The sequence below is a fragment of the Choloepus didactylus genome, assembly GCF_015220235.1.
Source record: "Choloepus didactylus isolate mChoDid1 chromosome 23 unlocalized genomic scaffold, mChoDid1.pri SUPER_23_unloc2, whole genome shotgun sequence".
In the NCBI taxonomy this organism is placed as follows: domain Eukaryota; kingdom Metazoa; phylum Chordata; class Mammalia; order Pilosa; family Megalonychidae; genus Choloepus; species Choloepus didactylus.
Genome location: NW_023637596.1, coordinates 1,074,974 through 1,082,700, shown reverse-complemented (window position 1 = coordinate 1,082,700; position 7,727 = coordinate 1,074,974).

Genomic DNA, 7,727 nt, shown 5'->3' with positions numbered 1-7,727 from the left:
TTCTTGGCAAGCTTCTAGTAGTATGCACCAAGAGTGTTTTCTGGACCATAGTAGTGCAAGAAGCAAATGAATGAGCTATTTCACTCAGTTTGTCAAAATGACCAACATACCAATCTTGCAAACTTCTAGGTGAATGTTCTGGTGTATGTGATTGTCTGGCTCTTGAGAATTGGAGAGTAGTGAATAAAACTGCAATTTTATGTGGTTTGCAAAACTGAGCAGCATGCAAGTTTCACAGACATTTATGTGAATATTCTGGTTTAAATGTTTTTCTGGCTCAAGGGAAGTTCATAGAAGGTGGTGAAATGAGATGTTTCAATAAGTTTGCAAAACTGAGCAACATACCAATTTTGAAGGCTTCTCAGTTATTATTCTGGTGTAAGTGATTTACTTGCTCAAGAGAAGTGAATGGAAGCAAATGTAAGAGGTATTTCACACAGTTTGCAAAACTGAGAAAAATACCAGTTTCACATAATTCTAAGTGAATCTACTGGTGTAAGTGTTTTTCTGGCTAAAGAGAAAGTAAAAAGTGATTGAAAATCTATTTCCCTCATTTTGCAAAACTGAGACACACAGCAATTCTGCAGACCTCAAAGTGAATATACTGGTGTATTATTATGGCTCAAGGGTATTGCAAAAAGCAAATGAGAGAGCTATTTCACTCAGTTTTCATATCTGAACAACATACCAATTTCAAAGACTTTTAGGTAAATGTTCTTAGTATAAGTGGTTTTATGGCTTAAGAGAACTGCATAGAAGATAATGAATGATATTTCACTCAGTTTGCAAGCCTGAGCAAAACACAACTTTTGAGTCTTCTGAATAAGTGATTTTATGTCTCAAAAGAAGGGCATAAAGGAATTAAACTGTAATTTCACTCCATTTGCAAGGCTGAGCAATACATAAGTTTCTCAGTTTTCTAGGTGGATATTCTGGTATAAGTTTTTCTTGCCCAAGAGAAGTGAATATAAGTAAATGTTATAACAATTTCACTCATTTTCCAAACTGAGCAACATAATGCTTTTGCAGACTTCTAGGTGAAAATTCTGTTGTGTTTTTTTTAATGAAGAGAAGCACATAGAAGATAATGAAACAACTATTTTATTCAGTTTTTAATATTGATAAATATAGGAGTTTTGCAGACTTTTAGGTAAATATTCTGGTGTAAGTGTTATTCTGGCTGAAGAGAATTGCATAGAAGCACCCAAAACAGGTATTTCCTTCTGTTTGCAAAACTGAACAATATAACAATTCCACAGATTTCTTGATGAATGTTCTAATGTAGTTGCTTTTCTGGGTCAAAAGAATTTCATGAAAAGGAATAAAACATCTATTTCACTCAGTTTGCAAATTTGAGCAACATAGCATTTTTGCAGTCTTCTAAGTGAATGATGGCTATGAGCGTTTTTCTCTCCCAAGTGCATAGAAGCAAATGAAACAGCTATTTCATACAGTTGGCAAAATGCATGAAATACCAGATTCTCAGGCTTCTAGTTGAATTTTATTGGTGTTAGTGTATTGTTGGCTCAAGAGAAATGCAATAATGAAAGGTAAAAGCTATGTCATGCAGTTTCCATTATTGAACAACTACCAGTTTTTCAGGTTTCTCTGTGAATGTATTGGTGTATGTGTTATTCTTGCTCAAATGTAATACAAAATGTGAATGAGAGAACTATTTCACTCTGGTTTCATATCTTAGCAACACACCTCTAAGAATCCTAGATGAATGTTCTGATGTAAGTGCTTTTGGGCTCAGGGTAATTGCATAGAAGATAATGAAGAAGTTATTTCACTTAGTTTCCAAAACTGAGCAAGGGACCACATTATCAGTATTCTAGATGAATGTTCTGATTTAAGTGTAATTTGGGCTCAAGAGACATGCATAGAAGTGAATATAAGAGCTATTTAACTCAGCTTGCCAATATGGGCAAAATACCATTTTAAAAGACTAATAAGTGAATGTTCTGATATAAGTGATTTTCTGGCTCAAGAGAAGTGCATAGAAGTGAATGAAATGGCAATTTAAATAAGTTTGCACAACTTGGCAACAAAGAGTTTTGCATTTTTCTAGGTGAATATTCTGGTTTAAGTGTTTTTTCTTCTCAAGAGATGTGTATATAAGTGAATGAATCAGCTTTTTACTCCGTGTGCAAAACTGAGTAACAAAACAGGTTTTCAGACTTCTAAGTGAGTATTAATGAGTATCTGTTCTCTGCCTCAATAGAAGTGCATAGAAGCAAATGAAATAGCTGTTTCACTCATTCTCACAAACTGAAAAACATACCATGTTCAAAGTCTTCAAGACGAATGCTCTGGTGTAAGTGATTTTGTCTCCAGCTAAGTGTGTAGAATAAATGAAAGAGCTATTTCATTCAGTTTGACCTAGTGAGCTGCATACCATTTACACAGACATATAGGTGAATGTTCAGGTGTAAGTAATTTTCCGGCTTAAGAGAAATGATGGAAGTGAATGAAACTGAAATTTCAATCAGTATGGGAAAATGAGCAACATCATTTTCTCAGATATCTAGATGAAGGTTCAGGTAACAATGTTTTTCTGATTCTAGAGAAGTGCATTAAAGGGAATGAAACTGCTATTTCACTCAGTGTGCAAAACAAAGCAACTTACAATTTTAAAGAGTTCTAGGTGAATATTCTAGTCTTAGTTTTAGTTTGGCTGGAAAGAAGTGCATAGGACTAAATGAAAGAGCTATTTCAATCAGTTTGTCAAATGAGCAAAATACCAGTTTGACAGGATCTTAGTAGATGTTCTGTGTGTTTTTCTGACTTGAGAGAAGTGCCTAGAATCAAATTAAAGAGCTATTACACTCAGTTTGCACAACTGATAGATATACATGTTTAGCTGACTCTCAGGTGAATGTTCTGTTGGAAGTGATTTTCTGACTCAACAGAAGTGCATAGAAGCTATTGTAACAGCTCTTCACTCAGTTTGCTCAACTGAGCAACATACCAATTTCAAAGACTTCTAGGTAAATTTTCTTGTGATTTATTTGGCTCAGATATGGGCATAGAAGTGACTTAAACAGCTATTTCACTCAGTTTATAAAACTGAGCTACATACCAGTTTTTCAGACTTCTTGGTGAATGTTCTACTCTAAATGTTTTCTGGCACAAGACAATTGCATAAAAATGCATGAAATGGCTATTTCTCTCAGTTAGCAAAAAGGAATAACATACAAGTATCCCATACTTATAAGTGAATGTTCTGGTGTTAGTGGTTTTCTGGCTCAAGAGAAGTGCAAAAAAGCAAATGAAACAGCAATTTCACTCAGGGTGAAACATTGAGGTATATACCAATGTCACAGATTTCTATGTGAGTTTTCTGTTGTAAGTGATATTGTGGTTAAGAGAAGTGTGTGAATCAAATGAAACAGCTATAACACACAGTTTTGAATACTGAGTAACATACCACTTATGCAGTTTTCTATATTAACTTAGAAACTACCCTCCCAATCAAGGGTAGTGGAAAAGGGGAATGAAGGTGCTATTGCACGGGCTGCAAATATGAGTATACGCTGGTTTTGAAGACTTTTAGGTGGATGTTCAGGTGTAAGTGTTTTTCTTAAGAGAAGTGCATATTAGGGAATGAAATGAACTATTTAACTCAAGTTGGAAGTCTGACCAACATACAAGTTTTGCAGACTTCTAAGTTAATGTTCTGGTTTAAGTGATTTTCTTTCTGAAGAGAAGTGCATGGAAGCCAAAGGAAGAGCTGTTTCTCACAGTTTTCAAAACTGAGAAAAAATATCAGTTTCTCATGCTTCTAGCTGAATAAACTTGGGTATGTGTTTTCTGGCTCAAGAGAATAGAAAAAGAAAATGAAACATCTATTTCATGGTGTTTGCAAAATTAGCAACATAGGTTTGGTGATTCTATGTGAATGGTCTGGTGTATTTTTCTATTTCATGAAAAGTGCATAGAAATGAATGAAGAGCTATGTAACTCAGTTTGCAAAACTGAGCTACATAATTTTATCAGATTCTAGGTGAGTGTTCTGGTATAAGTGATTTTTTGGCTCAGTAGAAGTGCATGGAAGCAAATTAATGGCTTTTTCACAGTTTGCAAAATTGAGTGACAGACATGTTTCACAGGTTTTTTGTGAATGTATTGGTGTAAGTGTGGTTCTCACCCAAGATTAGGGCAAAAAGCAATTGAGAGAGCTCTTTCTCTCAGGTTGCAAATCTAAACAGCATGCTAGTTTTGAAGACTTCTAGGTGAAAATTCTTGTGTAAGTTTTATTCTGGTTAAAGAGAATTGCATAGAAGAAAATGAAATGACTATGTCACTCATTTTGCAAAATGGAGCACAAGCAATGTTTGCACTCTTCTCTGTGAATAGTCTGTTTTAAGCATAATTCTAGATCGGGGAATTGCATTAATTAAATGAAACTGCATTTTCACTAAGTATTCAGAACTCAGCAATAAAGAGTTTCACAGTCTTCTATGTGAACATTCTGGTGAATGTGTTTATTTTGGCTTAAGAGACATGTATATAACTGAATGAAACAGCTATTTCACTCAGTATATGAAATCGAACAGCGAAAGAGTTTCACAGACTTCTGGGTGAATGTTCAGGGGTAAGTGTTTTCTAGCTCAAAAGAAGTGCATAGAAGAAAATGAAAGGCAATTTCATTCAGTTTCACAAATGGAACATCATGCCAGTTTTCAGTTTTCTAGGTGAATGTTCTGGAGAAAGTTGTTTTCTGTATCAAGAGAAGTGCATACAGGTGAATGAGTGACCTATTTTACACAGGATGACAAATTGAGTTACATACCAATTTCACAGACTTCTAGGTGAATGTTCTAGTGTAAGTGATTTTGGGGCTCTAGAGAAGTGCATGAAGAAACTTCACAAAATTGAGCCACATATCTGTTCTTCAGTCTTCTTGGTGAATGTACTTGTGTAAGAGTTATTCTGGTCCAGAAAAGTGCAAAAATAGAATGAGATAACTATTTCAGTCGGTTTTCCAAATGAACAGCATACCATTTTTTCTGTCTGCTAGGTGAATGTTCAGGTTTAAGTGAATTTCTGCCTCAAGGCATGTGCAGAGAAGCAAATGAAACTGAAATTTCAACCACTTAGGAACACTGAGCAACATACCAGTTTCACACACATTTAAGTGAAGGTTCAGGTATAAGTGTTTTTCTGGCTCAAGTGAAGTGCATAGCAGCAAATTAAACAATGATTTCATTCACTGTGCAAAACTGAGCAACATACCAATTTCAGTCTTGTAGGTGAATGTTCATGTGTAAGGCTTTTTCTGGCTCCAGAGAAGAGTGCAGGATATAATGCAACAGCTATATCATTCTGTTAAAATTGGGCTCTTCAGGGAAACAGAGAACTGAATCAGACAGCTATTACACTCTGTTTTCAAAACTATGTAACATACAATTTTTCAGACTTCTATGTGATTGTTTTGCTGCAACTGTGATATTAGCTCAGAAAAACAGCACAGAAGTGAAGGAACAAGCTATTTTTCCAAGTTTTCAAAAATATGTAACATACCTGATACACAGACTTCACAGTGAGTGTTTTACTAAACCTGTGTTTATAGCTCTGAAAACAGCATAGAAATTAATGAAACAGCTGCTACCACAGTTATCCAAACTGAATGCCATAAAAATTTCACAAATTTCTTGATGAGTGTTTCTATGATGTGTGTTTTTAGGTCAAGAAAACAGTATAGAAGAGAGTGAAACATGTATTTCAGTTTTCAAAAGTAAGAAACACCAATTTTGCAAACTTCTCTGGAGGTGTTCTGCTAAAAATCTGTGATTTTTGCTAAGAGAAACAGCACAGATATGAGTGAAAAAGTTTTCCTGGAATTCAGGAGATCCCCTAGGGTGTCTTTTAATACACAATGCCCTGTGATTAAAGTCAATGGAAAACTGCAACAACCCAATTCAGGCAAGACTAACAATGGCCAAGAAACTTCAGGAATGAAGGTTTGGGTCACCCTGCTGGGCAAAGAACCACAGCCAGATGAAGTGCTTGCTGGAGATAAAGGGAACATGGAATGGGTAGTGGAAGAAGGTAGTGAAAAATATGAACTATGACCACATGACCAGTTACAGAAATGAGGACGATAATGGAATGAATATTTCCTCCTTGTTTTGTTGTATGTTTGTATTTCTCCATGTTCCAGTTTGCTAATGCTGCCAGAAGGTAAAACACCAGAGATGGACTGGCTTTTATAAAAGGAGGTTTATTTGGTTACACAGTTACAGTCGTAAGGCCATAAAGTGTCCGAGGTAACACATCAGCAATTGGCTACCTTCACTGGAGGATGGCCAATGGTGTCCAGAAAACCTCTGTCAGCTGGGAAGGCACGTGCCTGGCATCTGCTTCAAAGTTCTGGTTTCAAAATGGCTTTCTCCCAGAATGTTCCTCTCTAGGCTGCAGTTCCTCAAAAATGTCATTCTTAGTTGAACTTGGGATATTTGTCCTCTCTCAGCTTCTCCAGAGTAAGAGTCTGCTTTCAACAGCCATCTTCAAACTGTCTCTCATCTGCAGCTCCTGTGCTTTCTTCAAAGTGTCCCTCTTGGCTGTAGCTCCTCTTCAAAATGTCACTCACAGCCGCACTGAGTTTCCTCTGCCCATCATCTCATTTATATGGCTCCACTGATCAAGACCCACCTTAAATGGGTGGGGCCACACCTCCATGGAAATATCCAATCAGAGTTATCACTCACAGCTGGGTGGGGCACATCTCCAAGGAAACACTCAAATAAATCTAGTCAAAACTGATAACATCTGCCCACACAAGATTACATCAAAGATAATGGTGCTTGGGGGTCACAATACATTCAAACTGGCACATTCCACCCCCTGGACCCCAAAATGACATTATCTCTCCATATACAAAATACATTCATCCCACAACAATATCACAGAAACTTACATCATTTCAGTAACAATAGTTAAGTACAGGATCCATCAAAATCTATTATAGGTGTGGTGAGTCCTAAGACATACTTTTCCTTTAGCTATGATCTGTGAACCTAGAAAAATTCATGTGCTTCCAATATACAAAGGAGGAACATTCATAGGATAAACATTCCCATTGCCATAAGGAGAAACAGTAAGGAAAACAGGATTAACAGGACCAAAACAGTTCCTAAAACCCACAGGGCAAATTCCATTAGATTTCAAAGTCTGAGAGTCATTTACAGAATGATGTTGCATCCTTGGGGCTTGAGAGAGCGGAGTCTAACCCTTCCTAAGGGCCTTTGTGGCAGCCCTTTCCTCTCCAAACACTTGGGTGAGTGCTCCAACATATCCACACATTGGGGAAACCACCTTCTCAGCCCCACCCTCCTCAAATATCAGGGCAGCTCCCAGATTCCCTTCCATCTCTGGGCCACACACTCAACTCCTTCAGAGCAGTGTGGTTGCAGCCAGGCTCTCCCCAATTCCCTGGGAATGTGCTCCACCCTCTTTGGGGCTTGGGGTGGAGGGCATTTCCTGAGCATCAAGGTGGAAGGCCTGCCCTCGACCTCCAGGGCAAACTCACCCTTTCCATGCATGTGGGCTGCTCCGCTCTCCCAGCCCAAGGCCTCTTGACTCCAGACCTCAACATTCATGACTCTGTCTTTGAAGAAATTTTTCCTTCAATTTGTTCCTTGTCTGTCTCCTCCAGTACAGACTGGTGGCATCTCTGTCTATAAAGATCTCACAAAAATTCTGTCAGCTTTGCATAAAGCATA